Genomic DNA, 21,153 nt, shown 5'->3' on the forward strand with positions numbered 1-21,153 from the left:
ACTCTACAAGGTGTCTGTGTAGATCATTATAAATAAAGACAAACACTGAGGCAAGATTGGTGAGGAGATCTGCAAAAGTGAAAATGTCAGGGAAAGAGTAAGTCCTGGTAAACGGTAACTAAATAGTGGTCTGGTTTTTATTTTGAGCATAAAAAAGACAAAACAATTGAGTGGCTTGATGCTCAGCATCCCAGATAAGACCATTTCTTCCTGATGCTAAAGTTACATTGATCACACAATTTACAGAATGAAATTGTGTTGTATAGTAATAGTCACTTTTATTACATATATGTCTGTATGGAATTTATCTGCAAAGAAATAAAAAAAGGATACTATCATACTCTTGTTATAATAGCACCAACATTTTATTTTAAGTAACTACATTCATGTAATACAAGGAACATACAATTTGGTAGTTCTACTGACATCTGCTCCCTGCTCCAATCTCTCTGAAACAAGTTTTTAATGAGATTTTCATTCTTCGGTCAGTGGGAAGATCTACACATTTTTCTTTGCAAAGGCAAAGGTCACAGACCCTCACTTTATGATTTCTTGGGGATGTTTGTGAAGAATTTCTGAAGATGCCTCCTTATTTAGATCGGACACATGTCTGGGTCGCTGAAAAAGATAGAAAAAAAACACTGTGTTTTAGCTTTTTTCCCCTATACTGTTACTTCATAAATTCCATTAACATTCCGACCAGAATTAATTGTCAGTAAACTGAAGTTTCTGTTAGCAACCAGAGAGATCAGTAGCAAACTATTCTCCTATGAATACAGGACAACACTGTTAACAGTTTATTTCAGTTAAAGAAGATTAACTGCTTGGTAAAAGCCTCCCTGTAATCAAACAGGGGTAAGAACTCAGCAGTAGCCATAATCCGGCTCACATACTATATTTCTGTTTAAGCATATGAGGTAGAATAGTTGCGTTAGTGACCCTCAAAATTACTGTAATTTTTACTTTTTCCCATCACAACAGAAATATGTTAACTCAGCAGGAAAGCCCTCCTTATCCCTGATTGCTATGCAGCAGCGTACCTTGGAGAAATAATCAGGAGATCAGCATCTTACAAAAATGACAAATTTTCTGAGATTTTTTTCCCATCTCAAAGTATTCTCTTTGTGATTCCTAAGGGGAAAGATAAAAACAATAAAGAACACTTAGTATAGAAGTGGACACCATTTCTGTGAAAATTTAAAAGCAAAGAAAGATCATGTCAAAAAAAAAACATATTATATTAACCTTCAAGAATCACCTGGCCCCCTGGTGAAGGAGAATCCATACACTTGGCAGTTTTCTGGGGGTATAAAGCCTGGGTTTCATGACCCCCTGAACTTTTCTTCAGAAGGACATCATATGGTGCCTCTAGATTTCCACCCTATCAATTCTTCAAGGAAAAAACATAGCATCCTCAGTTGTTCTCCAGAATCAATATTATCTTAAACTGTGACTCTATTTTCTTATTAATCTGAGCTCACTGTGCTATGTCTAAAGGGAAACATATAACACAGAAAGATGAAATGAGGATTAGAGAGAAAAAGCGAAGATCTTTTGTCATGATAAGTATGATAGTGACAAGGAAACCAAAATCGTGTCAATTCTTTCTCCAAGTTTTATGTCACCTGGGTGCTTTTATGTAAGTACTAACAAAATAAACACCAGCAGAGCACTACGCCCAGAATTACAACTGAGGATACAGAATTAGTTCATAATTAAGAAATGATTAGGCTATAGCATGGCTCAGTCATCTATTTCAAACTCCTAAAATATCTCTGTATAAACATATGCTGAATTCAGGTATTATTATCATTTTCATAATAATTAAAGTCATCAATGCATCAAACCACATGCATGCAAACGGAGCTAAGACCTCAGCATTACCTTCAGTGAGGTCTTTTCTACTTTTAGTATTGTTGGAATTTGAAAAGCCTTTCACAGTGACAATTTAAAATTTTTATCTGAAATATTATTTGTCCTAAATGGTGAAGGCAATTGTAATATGCAAACTTCATGCTTGAAAGGTTCAAATATGTTTTTTGGTCTGTCTTAATAGCTGAGTTGACGTTTTAAGTTAATTCAATCTTCAGGAAAATTTAGTAAAAAGGTAACATATCATTGTGCAACATCAAAAATATAACAAATTTATTTTCAGTTGTATCATAATCTAACAAGTAAATTATATAAAACGGATCATTGGTAAATCACATTTATTGCTTAGAGATAGTAAAGGATATTTTTCCATGTTCCCCTTCCACTGTCAATATTTTAATACTAGTATAATTTTATTCAATCTACCATTTAGCTGGTCAGTCAACAGGTATTTAGTGAATGCCTACTGTAGCACTAGAATATAACTGTCAGCAGACAAAATTGTAGAGTTCAGAGATCTTATATTCTAGTAGGAGGAGGCATCCATTGAACCAATATTAATTGAACATCTACTACGTGCTTGGTACTGTTCTAGGTATTTGAGATTTATTAGCAACTAATGCAGAGAAAGCTTCAGGTTCTTGAGAAGCTTACATTCTAGGAAGGTAACATTTTAAAAAATATAAACAAGTAACTTTATAATATCACTTCCAATGAAGTCTTTTATACTTTATTAATTTAAGTATTGTGGGGGGAAGGTAAGGGACAGAGATGAGTTGAGTTTGGGACACTGAATTTAAGATACCTAAAACCTAGAGAAAGGATGCTTGGTAATAGTTGGATTTACTGGTCAAAGGAACAATAATACTTTTCTCAATGGAAAATTTCACTGTAAAAATCATTAATCAAAGTATTTTTTCTAAATATAAAGACCTGTTCTTATATGGGTGGGCAAATACCTTTTCACAGGAAATTTGTCAATGCTTTTGAGTATCCAAACCGGGTTGCTTTTATAGTACTGGTTATGTAGACTAAGTATAATTTGTCTGCAGTGTTTGGGGGAAGAATGGAATCCCCGCTTCTTTAAATACCAAAGGATAAAATGTCAGGACTTGACAAGTAGAAGAGAAACCACTTAAAATCTAAATCTTAAAAGGGTCTTGGATCATGACTTTCACACCTAATTATTTCAAATACCAGCAAAGATGTTTTCCAAGCTCTTACTTTAGAGCATCCTATTCAACAAATTGTATACATGAAAGACAATAGATCATTGTGTTTTCCTGGTATCTACACTGTACTCTGAAAATAATTTACTTACGGGAAAGCAACTTTGATTGTTGAAGCCTACAGTCAAAAGTTTTCAAAAATTACAACTAAATTTGAAACACACTACTTTATAGGACATAGATAGGAGATTGGATAGCTTATTATTAAATGCAGAAAAAAAAGATTTATCTTCATTTAGTCATGGAACAAACAAAGCTTTGCATTATATTTATCATTTCATGTTAAGGGTGTCAAGTGTACAACAATGCAATTTATTCTACTTTACTGCCTTTGGTATTTTGAAAAGTACTAAGGAAACATTTCATATTAATAATAAGTATAGGTATCAATGAGTAAGAATACAATAAAATATTCTACTTTTATAATCAGGATTACTCTTTTATCTCTATGCTTTAAGAACAGATGGCCAAGACATACTTGTGTAATTGGAGATACTATTTCTGATTGCAAAGTGATCTAATCTAGAAATGTGGCTTTGGCTAAACTCATTAGCATACATCTTTCCACCATCCCAAATATCTGAAATAGATAATTCCTGATTCTTTAGAGAGATAAAATAATTAGTTTTAAAAGCACAAATTTCAGTGTCTCACTCTCTTACTCCATAAAATGGGAATAATAAAGCGTATCTCACACATTTGTAAGGTGCGGATAAGATTTACTTGGAAAACATCCATTATAGTCCTTAGCACACAGTAAATGTACACAAATACATGTACACTTATTCAACTTATTGGGAATTTAACTATATTTTCAATGTTAATATAAAAATCATAGAGTTTTAAGCTAATATTTTATCAAATACAGTAAAACTATTTTTATTTTGTGTAAAAATTAGTAATCTTATGTATCTAGGAAAATAGATCACTTCCATTTAAAGTTTTGAGTATTCTGGACTTCCTAAATGCTATGAACATTTTAGACCTTTAAAATTTCTCTAATAGTGGCGCCTGGGTGGCTCAGTTGGTTAAGCATCCAACTTTGGCTCAGGTCATGATCTCACAGTTCGTGGGTTCGAGCCTCATGTCAAGACTACTTTGGATTCTGTGTCTCCCTCTCTCTCTGCCCCTCTGCCTCTCTCTCTCTCTCTCTCTCTCTCTCTCTCTGTCTCTAAAAATAAATACACCTTAAAATTTTTTGTTTTAATTTCTCTAATTTAACTACTCTAAAAATGAGTTGTAAAAAATGACCATTAAGGATTTTTGGCTTCTACCTCAACCTATAAATAGTTTGAAAGTTGTCACCCTGAACTTACTATAAGAATGAAGCTAAGCAAATTTTTCTTGGATCCACCAGAGAATTGAGGCTGCAAGGGAACCCATCACCCAGAAATCTAGAGAGACAGGCAAATAGAAAAAGCCACAGCCAAGATCTCTTTAGTTGGAGCAGAAGATACAGGGGCTATAAACAAGTAATAATTAGATAATTTTGATTAATTGATGAAAATTAACCATGGAGTAGCATGAGAATCATAAATACTTGGACTTCAAGTCCCTGGCTTTAGGAATCCCCATCCTTTCCTAGGTTTTACCTCCAGGAGAGAAGATACCAACCATGTCATTATGGTAAAAAGCTAAGAAAGACCCTCTAATAGTTGCCGGAAGAGAGGAAAAGCAACATCTGTAAAATGTGCCTAGAGTGTTTTCTGTAACAAATACCTCCACCCCAGGGAAAAAGAAAGACTACCAGAGACTTATCCACTTAGAGGAAAAGCCATTTCCCTCTGGATTCCAGTCTACTCTAATGTTCTTGTATCATGTAAGAGGAAGCTAAGAAAGCTTTGTGAAGGTTATATTCCAGGAAAAGGCCCACTAAAAGACTGGGATTTAATTGTAAAGTTACAGGACATTTGCTTTCCCCCATCCCTTACTATGATGCCGACAGGGCTCACGTGTAAAAATTGTGGATGATAGTTGAAAGACAAAGGTTCTACCTAAACAGAAGTTTTCTTAGAGAGGAAAGACCAAAACAGGGAACCTAGAGGAAATTGAAGTTTCTGGCACATGCAGCTACAGCAACATTAAATACAGTCCAATTCCTAGCCACATAAACACAAAACCTAATAGTAGAGACTTACTTATTTATCTCAGGTCCTATTATCTTATACATTATGTCAGCCTTTCAACAAAAAAAATTAAAAGGTATGCTGAAAGGTTAAAGAAAAGCAGCTGTCTAAAGAGACAAAGCAAGCATCAGAACCATTTTCAGATTTAACATAGATTTTTGAATTATCAGAAAGTGAATTTAAAATAACGAACATCTTAAGAGTTCTAATGGAAAAAGCAGACAATATGTCAGGACACATAGGAAATGTAAATAAAGGTGGAAACCCTGGGAAAGAATCAAAGGGAAAAGCTAGAAATCAAAAACATTAATAGAAGGTGCCTGGGGTTCAGTCGGTTAAGAGTTCGACCCTTGATTTTAGCTCAGGTCATGATCTCACAGTTTGTGAAGTCAAGCTCTGCACTGGCCTCTGCACTAACAGTGCAGAGCCTGATTGGGATTCTCGCTCTCCCTCTCTCTCTCTGCCCCTCCCCCATTTGCACAGACACAGACACACACAGACACACAAACACACACACACATTCTCTCTTCCTCTCTCTGCCACTCCCCCACTTCCGCACACACACACACACACACACACACATACACACACACACACATTCTCTCTCTGCCCCTCCCCTATTGGCGCGCGCACACACACACACGTGCACACACACACACACACACACACTCACTCTCTCTCTCAAAATGAATAAACTTAAAAAAACATTAATAGAAATGAAGAATGTCTTTGAACCTCATGAATAGAATGGACATAGTCAAGAAAAGAATCAGTGGGCTTAAAGCTATATGGGGACTTCCACAACTGGTATTCAAAGATGAAAATTAATGAGAAAAAAGAAAAATAAATAAAAATAAAATCTGAGAATTATGGGAGAAAAATATTTGCATTAATAATCACTGAGAATTTCCCAAAATTAATGTCAAATACCAAAAAAAGACCCAAGAAGCACAGAAAACACCAGGCAGGACAAATACCAAAAAACTCTATAGCTACCCATCTCAGATTAAAATTTCAGAAAACTGAAGATAAAGAGAAAATCTTAAAACAAAACAAAACAAAACAAAACAACACAAAACAAAACAAAAAACAGAGCAGGAGTGAGGGGTAAAAATTCTGTGCCCAAATCCAATGTATGGAGGTTTTTCCTTACACCATCATGCAATTCTCCAACACCTGCTGGGAGTCCTACAATTCAACTCAATTCCAACACTATCTGCCCAGAGATAGCACGGTTCCACTGGTTAAGGGTTCAGTCCTACACAAATGGCCCTCATTTCAGGTGCCAATTACAAGTCCAGGTGCTTCTGACCCACTGGCTACAAATCAGAGGTTCCTATACCCCCTCCTTGGGTTTGATTAATGCTAGAGTAGCTCACAGAACTCAGGAAACTCATTATATGTATTCACATATATCATATCTGAATAACCAAATATATATTTCTTAGAAATTGCAATATTACAAGGGAGTTTGGCATTATCTTCCCTATAGAGGAACAGGGATATGACTTTTATTTTTTTTTAACTTTATATATTTTGAGAGAGAGAGAGAGGTTGTGCACATGCACAAGAACAGAGAAGGGGCAGGGAGAAAGGGAGAGTGAGAGAATCCCAAGCAGGCTCCGCACTGTCACTGCAGAGCCCAACACGGGGTTTGAACCCACAAACTGTGAGATCATGACCTGAGCCAAAATTAAGGTCTGATGCTTAACTGACTGAGCCATGCAGGAAACCCAGGGATAAGACTTTAGAGGACTTTTTGTCAGAAGCCATGGAAGCAAGAAGGAACTGGAGTAAAATACTAAAAAATATTAAAAGAAAAAAAATAGCAACATACAATTCAATATCCAGTGAAATTATTTTTCAGAAATGTAGAAGAAATAATGACTTTTTCAGACAAACAACAGCTGAGGGGTACTTCATTGCCAGGAGGTCTACCCAGCAAGAAATGTTAAAAGATGTTCTTCAAGAGATGGAAAATGCTATAGTGAAGAAACTCAAATTTACAAAAAGGAAGGAAGAACATCCGAGCAGTAATAAATTAGGGTAAATTTTTCCTTCACTTTTAATTGATGTAAAACATAATGGCTTGTTTAAAATATTAAGAGTAGTGTATTGGGTAAATACAGCATATGGATGTGAAACACGTGACAGCCATATCATAAGAGAAAGGAAGGAAGCGTTGAGAACAGTTGAGAACAGTCTGTTGTAAGGATCCCGCAGTACCTACAAAGCAATGTGTCATTGTTTGAAGGTGGAGGAAGATGAGTTACAAATTAATAATGTAAACTCTAGGAAAACTAATAAAAAGTTTAAAGGAAGTAGAACCGACACCTGAGAGGAAATAAAATTATATAAAATAATCGAAACTACAGAAGGTAGAAAGAGAAAATTACCACAACAGATAGAAAACAAACATGATAAACGTATCAATAATCACTTCAAATATGAATAATATGAATACACCAATTAAATGACAGATTGTGAGAGTGGGAAATCTCCATACCTTCCTATCAATTTTGCTGCACAGCTAATACTGCCCTAGAGGATAATGCATATAAATAAATAAATATTTGCCTCTTTATTAGGCAAATAAGAATTAACAACAAATACCCACAATAATGGAGATAATCCAAAGGGACACAGGAACCAACTGAACCTGTTTCCAAATAGTCACAGCTACAACAATTTGAACACAAAGAAGATAGTATCAGATTATAACACAATGTATTAAGTTTCCATGAGACCATACTGATATAAGTAAATTATTAAATAAGCAGATAAAGTTGAAAGAGACAAATATTCTGTGTAGAAGTAATATATTTATATAGATTTCCTACCCTCAAGTAGGTGGAACATACCTCTCGACTCCTTAAGTGTTGGCATAGTGACTTTGTTCCAAGGAGTACAGTATGAAGGGGGTGGGGTTAGAGGTAAGAATTTCATAGTTGGAGAAACCAGACAAATACACTTTTAGCTAGATGATCAAGGACAACACCAATATTGACAAGTCCTGGTGGCATTATGTACCCTTGATATGATGTCACAAACATGGCACTTTACCTCAAAGGGCCTCCCCCCAAAAATCCATAACTCCAGTCTAATTATGAGAAACACAGCAAACAGTCCTCAAAAGAGGGACATTTTACAAAATACCTAACCAGTATTTCTCAAAACTATCAAGGTCATCAATAATAAGAAGGCAAGTATGAGAAAGTGTCACAAGAGGAGCCTTAGGAGACATGATGACTAAATGTAATGTGGTACTCTAGGATGTATGCTGGGACAGAAAACAAGACATTAGGTAAGAATTTAATAAATTTTAATATAGTATTGACTTTAGTTAATAACAATATATCAGTATTGTTTCCCTAATTGTAATAAATGAATCCTGCTAGTGTTAAGATGTTAGTAATAAGAGAATCTGTTCTAAGGTTATGAGAACTCTGTGTACCTCTCTGCAACATTTCTGCAAGTCTAAAACTGTTACCAAAATAAAGTTTGTTTTTAAAATAACCCTCAGTCCTTTCAGCATTAATTTTGGAATTGTAACAATATTTATACTTTTTATATTATTACATACATCCATACAGCTGAAGTGCATACTTGTCTTTCCAATTCACAGCCCTGTTGTCAAAATGTCTCATTCTTTACTGTGATGTATACTGGCACAATTAATAACTGTGAAGTGAATAATGGGAAAAGATGGCATTGGCTTTCTCTGTGTTGTACTACTTTGCATTTAGATGATGATAAACTATTCATTTTAATTATTTTTATTTACTTACTTTGTCTTGATACCATTTAACATTCTAATGTACCAAGGAACCTTTTTGCCAGCTTGACTGGGAAATAGAAATCCATTCAGCAAAATGAATTTGTGGAAGGGCAAATATAAATTTGAATAAAATGAAAATTAAACCAGCAAGCTCTAGCCTCTACTTATTAAACCTATGAATAAGTAAATGAAACAGTCTTGTTAATATAATTCCTTATTTTGATCCTGGTTATTATGCCCACATTAAAAGAGAGAAAGAGAGAGAAAGAGAGAGGGAGATAGAGAGAAAAGTATGCTTATTTCATTGAGTTACAATTATGGTTATCTGTTAAAACATTGGAGGCTGATGTCAGTTTGTCTTTGTTTTTCCTCGTGTGTACATAGTTATTATGATTCAGTAAACTGTAGCATTAAAATAAATAAAGGCTGTTACTATTTTTTAAATGTCTGGTTTTTTAGAACTATTGCATACTTTTGACCAATGATTCTGGATTCTCCCTCTATAGAAAGACAGTTAGAATGCATAATTTTCAAATGGAATCTCTTAAATTATATCACATTGATGCTTTTGAGAGGGTTCATTGTGATCTATCTCCCAGTGGACTTACCTCTGTGAGAGATCATTGGGATGAAAATTTATCTTTGCAATTTTGTAACATGTAAGATTATGATATTATTTGTGAATTTTAAGCCATGTAATCATATAGAAGAATGAAATCACTTTAACAACTTGACCATATTTTCTCCTTGGTAACTAGACATCCTTGTAATAGCTTTTTTTTTCTAGAATAGACAGGTGAACCAGGGGAACAAAAAAAAAAAGAAAAGAAACAGAAAAACAAAGAACTCGGGAACTTCTGTAGTCTAATGTTTCTCGTGTATTTTCAGCAATTATTTATGCTTGAAAAATTGTTTCTTTGTAGGTCTTCCAATAACTTTCACCCAAAGCTAAAAAGAATAAATCCTTTCTTCTACACAACAGCCATCTAATTATTTGAAGTCAATGGTTCTTCAGGTTTTCATGCAGACATGATTACTAGAGACTTCATCATCCATGTCAATCTCCATCTATTAACCGCCATTCTCAGCTGTGATGTCTAGGTAGTGTCTGACCAAACCAAGAAGAGGCAGATTTAACTCTTCTGTTCTGAAACCAATATTTCTGTCAAAGCAGTCACCAAATATGCTCTCTGTTCCTACCTATGTTTTTTTTAATATATGATTATGTCTTAAGGTCTTAGAGGTGAAATAACTCACAGAGTTTCATAGCTTTGTGAAGTATAAACAATATACCACCGAAATTCTCACTAATGTTCTTCAGAAAAAAATACCAAGTGGTGCAAATGTGACAAGGCCCCTCAGCAGGTTTGGCTCTGCTGAAATTCAGACATTTCTTGAGGATTATTTATATTTCTATGATATTTCCCACTTCATAATGAAATGAATTGTTTCCAGCTTCATAATGAAATGTTTTATTTAGTTATGCCTTAGAAACTCAGTATTTTTAGTTATACATTGGTTATATATCAATTTTTTTTGCATTCCAAAATCCCAGTTCTGCTCTATAATTCTATGGTTTTACATTTAGAGCAATGATTGATTTACTAAACTAATTAAAAGTGGAAAGAAAGTAGAAAAAAATACAAAAGAATACTTTTCATAACCTTAAACTTACTGAGGAAAACAAGACAGTATTCTTTAAGGTAAGTCTCCAATGATAGCCCAACTTCCAGTATATACAGGTCAGGGGACCTACTCGTAGATCTCTTGAGCGCACTGCATAACATCCAAATGCTATTGATAAGAATTGCACAAAGAGCTAAAATATCATAATTCAACTAATTATAGCCTCCCCTTAACACTCGGTTTCCTTTAAGAATTGGAGAAGCCTCTAAACAAGCATAGGGTACAGGGAAACTTCTATAAATAATATAGAATGAATATATATTCTAAAGAGTGGATGTTAATACAAAGTACTGTGGTTTGGGAATAGTTCTGAGAAACTTAATGTGTATCACACACTTGCAATGTGCCTGGCCCTATTTTAAGGCCTTATATTAACTAATGTAATTAATCTCTGAAAACCCCGTTAGACGGAAGATAGTTACATCCTCTTTTTATCTGAGGAAACTGAGGCATATACAATTTAATAAGTCAGAAAGTTCAAGGTCACACACAGCTAGTAACACGCAGAGCGGGAGTCTTTATGTCCTTAGTCTGGCTCCAGACCTGGTATTAACAACCATACAAACAGCTTCTTGGAAAGAGGTGTTGTCTTGGCTGTGCCAAAGGTCAATTTAGGAAAGGGGAGCAAACGCTCACCCTCTTCAGAAAAGGTTGCCCAATGGGGCGCCTGGGTGGCGCAGTCGGTTAAGCGTCCGACTTCAGCCAGGTCACGATCTCGCGGTCCGGGAGTTCGAGCCCCGCGTCAGGCTCTGGGCTGATGGCTCAGAGCCTGGAGCCTGTTTCCGATTCTGTGGCTCCCTCTCTCTCTGCCCCTCCCCCGTTCATGCTCTGTCTCTCTCTGTCCCAAAAATAAAATAAAACGTTGAAAAAAAAAATTAAAAAAAAAAAAAAAAAAGAAAAGGTTGCCCAAACTGTGATTAAAAATTAACATTTCCAAACAGAACTTTGGAAGCTTCCTCTACTTGCTGGAATAAATTTCCGCTTGCTCTTTCAGCAAAGGGCACTACCGTCCACCCATCTCTTTCACTGTCTCTCCTGACAATGACAAAAGCATCCCCACTTGGTTCCCCAGGGTTCCCCATCGTCCTTCTGTAATCCATTCTCCACAAATATCCAAGGTAGGCTTTTCAAAACATAACTCAAATCATGCACTATTCACTTAAGGCCATTTAGTGAATTAATTCACTGCCCTTAGGTTGAAATCCAAAGTGCTCACCAAAACTTAGGAGACCCTGGCTGAGAGTAAGCAAATGATACACATTAAGTTTCTTAGGACTATTCCTAAACCGGAGTGTTTCCTATTATAACTCACTGTCATTTAGAATACATATTCATTCTGTCTTGCTTATAGAAGTTTTCCTATACCCTATGCTTGTTCAGAGTTTTCCTCAGTTCTTAAAGGGGGACAAGCACTGTTTCAGTGACTAAAAGATGACAGAGTGAGAACCAAGTTGATAAGAAGCTATAATTAGACCCTCTGCGACCCTATATGATTCCAAGCTTTTCCCGCTGCCTGGCATGCTCTTTTGGCAACTATTCATACAGCTGTCTCTTTTCTCATCATTCAGGTTGCACTTCAATTGTCACTTATTAAAAAATGCCTGCCTACTCCCAACCTTATCCAAAGTAGTCCCCTCTGTTACAATGCACCATGTCACTTCTATCACCTATCATTCTCTGAAATAGCTTATCTTACTCATATCGACAATGCCAGTACAAATTACTCATACAGTTATAAAGGAAAAATACATATGTATCCACTCATCTAGGACTGCTGAGAACATTCATTATAAGAGAATATGTTTTTTCATGAAACGCCTTAAGCATCTGGCTATTGTCTTTTCCTCACTGTGTCCCTCCTTCCATTATGTTCTGTGGTCTCCTACTATCTCCCTGCACCCACATCATTTGGGCAGTTTTTTTCTCAGATCATCACTGTTGACAAGCTGAAGAAATACAACTGTCCTTGTACTTCTGCTGAGACCCAGTGGGGACAGTTAAAGGACGCTTAAATGTTTTTTCATTAGATGTTCAGTCAAGGGGTGTCTGGGTGGCTCAGTTCATTAAGTGTCCAACTCTTGGTTTCAGCTCAGGTCATGATCTCACAGTCCCTGGGTGGGGGCTCTGTGCTTACAGCTGGAGTCTGCTTGGGATTCTCTGTTTCCCTCTCTCTGGCCCTACCCCAGTGTCTCTGCCCCCCCCCCCCCAACACACTGTCACTGTCTCTCTCAAAATGAATAAATTTAATAAAAAAATTTAAAAAGGATATTCAATTCAATGTTTTATGTTTCTATAGTAAATCTCCAGATATTTTTTGTTTGTTTCCTTTTTTGTTGTTGTTGTTTTTTTGCTCTGGAAATACCAGTTACAGCCTTATACACATAAATGGGAAAGGAAAAACACATTTTTCTTCTGACAATTTCAATCCATTGATGGTAGAGCTGGTGGAGGTACAAAAGCAGCAAGATGAAGCTCTGCGGACAGCTTCTGAGAAGAAGATGTGAAGATGTCTCTGGAACAGACTTCCAACTAAAGAACAAACGTCACAGACGCAGAGTAACTGCTTTGGTAACACTGCCTACTAAACCCTTCAGAGTGTACCTTTGAATTTGTGAGTGGGACTGGAAGTAGGGAGAGAGAAGAAACAAAAGATGAGCATCTTCCCTTTGTCACAATGGTCCTGTGACCTAACTTCGAAATCATCAATCTCACAATATGTGGATTAGCAAGATGTCACTCTGGAGCTAGGTCAGCCCTGGCCATCTTTTCAACTGCCCAAGCAGGTCCTAATAGGCCAAATAAGTGGACGGTGGCACAAGTTTCAGCTTAGGAAAAACTCACCTTCATTTCCATAATCTATCTCACACCACAGCTAACGTCTTCATCTGGAAACTTTTCTATGCCGTGTCTGCTATCATGTAATTTTTCCCAATTAATTTTTTCACATCCTTGATTTTTTCTCACTGACTTTATTTTTTATGCATTCATTGATCTATGTATTGACAACGTATAATGGGTTATGTTTTATATTTGTTACTAAAGATACAAAGATGAATATAATTTGCGAGTTTAAGGAGCTCAGTTCTAATGTTGGAAAAGGTATATAAGCTGGCAATGTCGTACACCTAGAGGTTGTTAACTATATGATTTTGGTGTTAGCAAAAAATATATCCTGATTTTTAAGGAACTAAATATTAACATTTCCTTCAAAAATGGAGGTAAGTCATAAGCCATAGAATTAGGACTTCTGACTTTTTCATCAATAGAAATTACAAATATATTTCTCACCTTACAGCTATGTTGAAATATTGATTATCCCCTCTTCAAATTACAGTAGGTATTAAACCCATCACTAGATCTTAGTAACGGAGCACAATGATTACTAAATCACTATTTTGATAATTCTGTTTCATATGTTTGCTTTACTTTGTAATTTTATGCATTTTATTTTATGCACTTAAAAATTTAATTCTAAAAAGGGTCCATAAATTTTGCCAGACCACCATGTATGTATTTGTCTAAGTACCCCCTGTCTAGGGTAAAAACATAATTCATCAGCCCAACCAAGGCACTTTTTTAAAATGAGAGGATAATTATAATATCATTAATAATTATTATTTAATGTAAATATTAACAATTAAAGGATAGCTGAGACTATTAAAACAGTTTTGGAGTTTACCTATATTAACTCTAAAATAAATGATAACAATAATAAGTCTTATTATAGTAATAATAATAATAATAATAATAAGTAAAAACATTGTTACCAACCAATAAACATAAACAACCAGAAACAGGCATGTACATGAACGGAGGGAGACACTAGGTGATCTATGCATGCAGCCAACTGTCTGTCCCTTCCTAGACTATCAGGCAGGTTGCATCCACGTGGTAATTCTGACTGTTTAATTGTAGACCAGAGAACCATGTACATCTTTACCATGCACTGCACACTTTAGCAATCCTTTAGTTATTATAATGATGTAACTAAAAAAGATCATGGCACATAAATATACCTTTTATATATTCCTTTATCTTGATCCTTTTTAGGTTTATAATTCAGGACAAACATCTCCTCCTTTATGTAAAAAGCAACCTAATAAACTTCAAAATTTCTAAACTTTAATTACATAAAGTCATATTATTGGTAATACAGGATTGAATATACTGTAGAATCTTCATGTTCATTTAGTTTAAAAAAAATCTCTGTCAAGGTTTCACAGAGAAGTGAAAAGAGCACCAAACTTTAGATATCATGGGTTTGGGAATCGAATGCCAATGATTCCACATATTAAGCTGTAAGGTCTTGGAAAAATGATATAATAGAGTTGGCTCTGACTCTTTCACCTCCCCTCACCCCGGTTTAAAAACGGAGGAATGGATGGGAGGTTAAATGACATAATATAGGAAAACTCCTCAGAATTCTGTCCAGCTTTTATGAGACTGATATCCTATATAACAAGGGTCTATAATAATTATTCTTAATTTCCCTAATATCTAAAACAGTGCCATTATTCCTTAGTTGTTCTACTTAAAACCATAAGAGATGCCTTCATCCCTTTATCTCATTTGCCTAATTTATCAAGTACTGTACTTTCTTGACAAAGCTTACACACTCTTCCCTTTCTTTGCATTCCCCCAAAGACCACTCAAATATAAGTATATACTCATATCCTCAGAAATTATTGAAAATAATTACCAATTTATCTTCTCCCATAACAACATATCTAATTACATGTCCACATTTTTTTTTACTTTTTATGATATCATTTTAAAGGTATTTTACCTTTATTCTTTATCACTAATTTATGCTATTTAAAATATCTGACCTTCAATCTCAACGTCAACTTTTTGCTTTTTTTCTCATCTGGTCAAAATTATATATTTTAATACTGGAAGACTATATTGCCAAAGTGTGCAGAGAATTTTGTGTCTATTCATATGCCTTATTCTTGGTAATTTAATTCAACATAAACATATTATTTTCCTCTCAGCCCAATTTTGATTTTGCTACCTATCAAAACCAACTTAAGTCTTTTGCAGTTGGCCTTATTCAAATCAGTTTCATTTTATGAAAAAGTTTTTACAAGTTAATGTGTGTATGGTTGATGTTATATAACGATATTTCTGACATATGCATCAAGAAAATGGGTTGAATTGGCCAAGTAAGCCCCCTTAGATTCTACATTGGCACTGAGTGTTTGCAGTTCAAAGACACTGCCACTAGATGGTAATAATAGACCACATCGACTTCTAAGTACATTATCTAGATAACCTATTTTAGAGATAATCTCCCACATTAAGCTATTTTTAAATCTTTCTTCCAAAAATAATATTATCTATCACCTTTATGTAATCATACCTATATTTAAGTATCTATATCTATCTATCTACCTATGTATAATTGGATATTAAAAACATATGAAATTATTATTTCAATACTAATATTATTATTTCAAAAGTAAAAGATGTAGTAGATGTATTAAAATATTCCAACTTCCCATCCCTTTATTTATTTACCCACTCACTTACTTAATAACAAATATAATTCAAGACATTTAAAACTCACTGCACTAATATCTGTCTTTTTCCATTAGAAATTATTTGTCTTAATCGGAGAGTGCAACCTCAATTAAACTGCTCTCCATCTCTGCAGACTCAGCAATGTCCATACAATTACAAGACTCTAGCAAATTTTTAACCATCAGTCTAGTTGCCAATGATGCTTTGAGGAATTGTAAGTATAAAAAGCCTGAAAGCTTTAATTAAGTAAGTAAGATATTTACATTACATAAGAGATGTTCTTTCTCACTAATGCCTGGCTCTTTACCTCATGGCTCTAACTAAATTAAGGTATTCTCCCACATGATAGTTGCTCTGCTTTTTAAATTCTAGAGAGTGGCAAGGCACCAGAGAGCATATCAGGTCCCATCACTTCTGCAACTTTTTTCCCACCAATTTCTTGGTCCTTTTCAAGCCTAGATTCATTTGGAACCAAGTGAGAATTGGTCACACCCTTCTTCTGCATTTGCAAGAAAGTGGGGGCTACAACCAAAAAGTTAGCCTGGAGTAGTGGCTCATCACCACTGCCTTTTGGTAATTGATAATCCAATTAGATCAATTAATGTAATTGTTTCCTTTTACAGTAAGTGTCATTACATGTGCATTATTTTATTGTTTCAGCTAGTCTGCAAATTCCACAACAGATATTTTATCTTTTAACTCCGGAAGCAACTAGGGCAACACTACAAAAGCATTTTCAACTAGCTGAATATATAAAACAGCTTTTGTATGCTTCTATAATAACAAGAATTTCAGTGGAGATTTTTACCAAACCCAGTCCATTATTCTCAAGAAGTTTTTAAAAATAAAGTAAAACGTTAGGAGACAATGTTGTTGATCCAATTTCAAAAAATTTCTTTTTTCTTTACTCTCAGTAATTGAACAGAGTATTTACATATAAAATCTTTTGGGGGAAATAATGTTATGAAACTTAAAGCAGGTACTTTTCAACTTCTCTTTCATAAAGTATGTTACTAACATCAACAAAGTTTGCTTTCCATTGGTAAACAAAAAAGTAATCACCATTTCATGAGTGATTTCATGAGCACATACCCTATATGTCCAGCATTGTGTTAAGACTTTTATATGTAATAACTTATTTAATGCAACACTTTGAATTCAGCATTACAATCACCAGATTAACAATTAGGAATGTGCTTTTAAAGTTTACCTCTCAGTAACAATTCTGATGTTACCGTTGATGACATTCCCCTCTACCAAAAGAAAACATTTAAGAACAATCACTTAAAATATTATGACAGACTGGCAAAACAAAATGGTAAATAAGTTAGATGTTATCATGCATTTACTTTTGTATTTATGAGTCTATTGAGATATAATGCTCTGAAATAAAATTAAACAGGATAAACTATTCTATAGTAACTAATGCCAAAACTCACGATGTTACCATCTTCATCAGCGCACAATCTCAAATGGCATTAGATTATGAAGGGCTGAGTGGATTATACAGGCAATTGTAAAACATTTTCTAGTACCATTTGTTAGTTCCATTCTACAACTTTTTCTTCATATCGCTGACATTTGCAACCATGTAAATAGTCTCACACATTTAAAAAAAAGCATCATTCATGATTTATAAATACACATCAACGATTTAAGGCAACAGGATTTCCTAAATGCAAGTAAAATCAATGTGCAGTCATGAGCAGTAGTTCTAAAGTCTAACTTTAAATGAAAGATAATTAAACTGGTGCCTTTTAACAACATGGGAAAAAAGTTCAAGTTTGGGAGAGATTTTGTTATGCTCATTGCAACACATATTAGTGAAACATCAATATAATTGAATGTAATTCAAGCAGACATTCAATTAAGCCTCTACTGCATCTAGAATATATTGAATTGACAGTTTCATCTAAATTACTGATACTTTTGAAGACATTAACTATTTGGATAAATAACTAGTGATTATATTTCCCTTAATCCTTTACTGTCTTAGAATTTCAAAGTTGCTTAACTTGTCTGGATTTTTGATTCCTCCAATGCAAAATGAGAAGAGTTGGACTAGTGGTTTTTAAAGTCTTTTGAAATTCCTAAAAATTAACTATCATCTGAATTATTGGAAGAGGAAACCATACGGAGGCATATGGCTGGTTGTGTTAGAAATTGAAGGAATAGTCTTTTCAACACAGTCAAAAAATTCTGTTATATTTTGGAATGCTTCAGGACTCTTCTACTATTTAAACAAGAAAGCAAACAAAATATAGTTTTTCTGGGGCGCCTGGGTGGCTCAGTTGGTTGAGCGTCTGACTTCGGCTCAGGTCATGATCTTGCAGCTCGTGAGTTTGAGCCCCGTGTCGGGCTCTGTGCCGGCAGCTCAGAGCCTGGAGCCTGTTTTGGATTCTGTGTCTCCCTCTCTCTCTGCCCCTCCCCTGCTCATGCTCTGTCTCTCTCTGTCTCAAAAATAAATAAATGTTAAAATAAAACTAATTAAAAGCAAAATATAGTCTTTCTTTTGATGTAAATATGACCTATTCACTAAGAGTTTTGTGTGTTTTTTAAGTCACTATCAAGTCTCTCTTGCAATGGAGAGAGAATCCTAAACTATCTTTCTTCAGTCTATACTTTTCTTTAATTGTAAGATATTCTATAGATGTTTTTTTGATGTCCATGTTGTACCAATCACTAGATAGTCACAGTAAGAATAAGACATAATCCTGTTATCAAGGGCTTATTACTTATTGGAGGAGACAGAATTCTTCTCAGTTAATGAGTGTAAATGAAATGATGAGAGAATTATCAATATGAGGGCACAAAAATCTGAGAGAAAATATTTTTGAGTGAAGCAACCAGGAAAAAAATTCACAAGGAGATCCTCATGCTTGGGGAATAATAATAGCTAAAAATTAGTGAGACTGCCTTTGTGCCAAGTAATACACTGAGCATTTTTTGTATACTGTATTATAATCCATGAGTTCCTATAAACATCGTATTATATAGATGCAGTTCTTATTTTACCCATGTGATAATGAAGACGCAAAAGATTCTGTGGAAATAGACATGACCAGAAAAGACAGGTTTATTCATCTACTCAACATATATTTATCAAATGCTTATTCTATGCTAGTTCCTTTTCCAGGAGCTAAGGATAAAATGTTGACTATCATACTCTGCTCCCAAGAATTCCAATGTGGGGGTTGATGTGCATATAAATAAACTTCTGGTTATAACAAATTTCATTTGATGTTATAAGGAATCAAAATAGCGTAGAGTGCCTTCAGCTGAGAAAAACAAAAACAGAGATGTCCCATAGGACGTGATACCTAAGGACCTGGAAGATGATGAGTTAGTTACAGGAAGAGGAAAAGAAACTACTAGGCTCCAGAGTAAGAAAAGGAACAACACCTTTTGGGAATTAAAGTAGTGCAGTACGGTGAGTACACGTACTAAATTAGTACAGAATGGTTTGGATATGATGCTTCAAAAGGCAAGTAGGCAGTGGAGGTTAAAGCGTCTTATAGGGATGACTATATGTTGGTTTGGTATTTCCAGAACAAGCCTAACATAATGTGAATATCACCTTTTGTCCCCAAACAATTACTTAATGGCACCCTTTTCACTCTCAAAAATTTCCTGCCAGATACTGAATTGTATGTATTAGAGGTTCTACTTGTGTGTGTGTGAATTGTGTGTGTGTGTGTGTGTGTGTGTGTGTGTAATGGGATGACACAAGATCTTTAAACAGAGAATTGGCACAGATTTACATGTCAGAAAAGTCACCAACTGAAAAAACTGAGAATAGTATGGAGAAAACATATATGGGCAGAGATGGTTATGCTCATCTCTATAGTGTAGAGATTTTGATAGAAACGAGCTGCCCGGTTAAGAACTATTCTCCAAACTTCCTATACAACTCTAGTATTCCTTCTTCCCCCACCTGCTTGCTTTAGGTCAGTGTCCAGGACAACCTTCAAAAATGCTTCGAAGATGCATTTCACATCTTCAGTTACTGAATGAGTCATTAAGCAAAAGACACAGATACTGCCATTCTCACTGGACTTTACATGAGCAAACTGTACTTTAGATGAGCTAAAAACAAAACAAAACAAAACACTGATTTTTTAAAGCCTGAAGACTACAGGGTTTATATGTAATAGCAAGTAGCACTACCCTCCTACAATAAGACTAATGACAAATCATTTACAAGGCTATTGCAGTAATCCAAGTATGAGGTAACGTTGATGTCAGAACTGAAAAGGACATAATTGAACAGTTACGGCAAAAATGGTATCACGTTTGCCCCTAACGTTTTTTAGTTTGAGAACCTGAGTAGAGTCTAATGAAATAGGAGGGGAATTTAGGGAATAGGAGAATAAAGGGTTTGAGAAAAGGAAAAACACTGAGTTCAGTTTAAAATAAGTTTGAGTTGCATTGGTTATCCAAATGAAATGTCTATGAAGCATCTGTAAATTATGTTCTGCAGAATGAGAGACAGAAGGAGTAGAGAAAGGGAGATGACATCCATTTCAGGCATTTTAAGTACTGATTGTTTCTTTTTCTTTTTCAATACATGTCTACAAATTATCTGCATATCAACATATGGTCTCTCTTTCATGCACAAATGGAGACTGATCTATCTTTTGAACACATGAGAAATTTGCTATTTGTGGATCCAAGACTAGGGAGGAAATTTAGTTTTTTGAAATTTAATTTATTTATATTCAATTGAGAATGCTAAAATATCTATTGAGCTAGGATTTTTACCGGGGGCAATGTAAAATATTGAAGGATTCTTAGAATAATCACTCTGGCAACAATGTAGTAAATGGACAGCAAGGAGCTAGCAGTTCAGGATCTCAGCCATAAAGGGCTTAACTAGGATAGTGGAAGCAGAAGAAAAGGGACACACTGGTGAGATGTAGAAAATGGTAAGTATCAACAG

At 34.9% G+C, this 21,153-nt stretch overlaps 1 protein-coding gene and 2 long non-coding RNA genes across 5 annotated transcripts in view; 1 reads left to right on the forward strand and 2 right to left on the reverse strand.

Annotated features, from left to right (window-relative positions):
• Nucleotides 1-21,153, reverse strand: part of GALNTL6 (polypeptide N-acetylgalactosaminyltransferase like 6) — a 1,205,642-nt gene that overhangs the window by 781,721 nt on the left and 402,768 nt on the right. The window lies entirely within an intron of this gene.
• LOC102901536 lies at nt 339-8,236 on the reverse strand. Of its 3 annotated transcripts, none has more exons than XR_890220.4 (4): nt 8,089-8,236; nt 1,246-1,390; nt 1,041-1,131; nt 339-618 (listed from the first exon to the last, which is right to left on the reverse strand). It is a non-coding gene; the product is annotated as an uncharacterized LOC102901536 (long non-coding RNA). The 3 variants fall into 3 exon arrangements; XR_006596586.1 differs by having other exon boundaries at nt 1,259-1,491; nt 8,089-8,229; XR_002741729.2 differs by having other exon boundaries at nt 1,246-1,491; nt 8,089-8,228.
• Nucleotides 8,303-13,644, forward strand: LOC109498896. Its single transcript, XR_002155925.3, has 2 exons — nt 8,303-8,531; nt 13,057-13,644. It is a non-coding gene; the product is annotated as an uncharacterized LOC109498896 (long non-coding RNA).

Source organism: Felis catus, chromosome B1 (genome assembly GCF_018350175.1).
Source record: "Felis catus isolate Fca126 chromosome B1, F.catus_Fca126_mat1.0, whole genome shotgun sequence".
Classification (NCBI taxonomy): Eukaryota; Metazoa; Chordata; class Mammalia; order Carnivora; family Felidae; genus Felis; species Felis catus.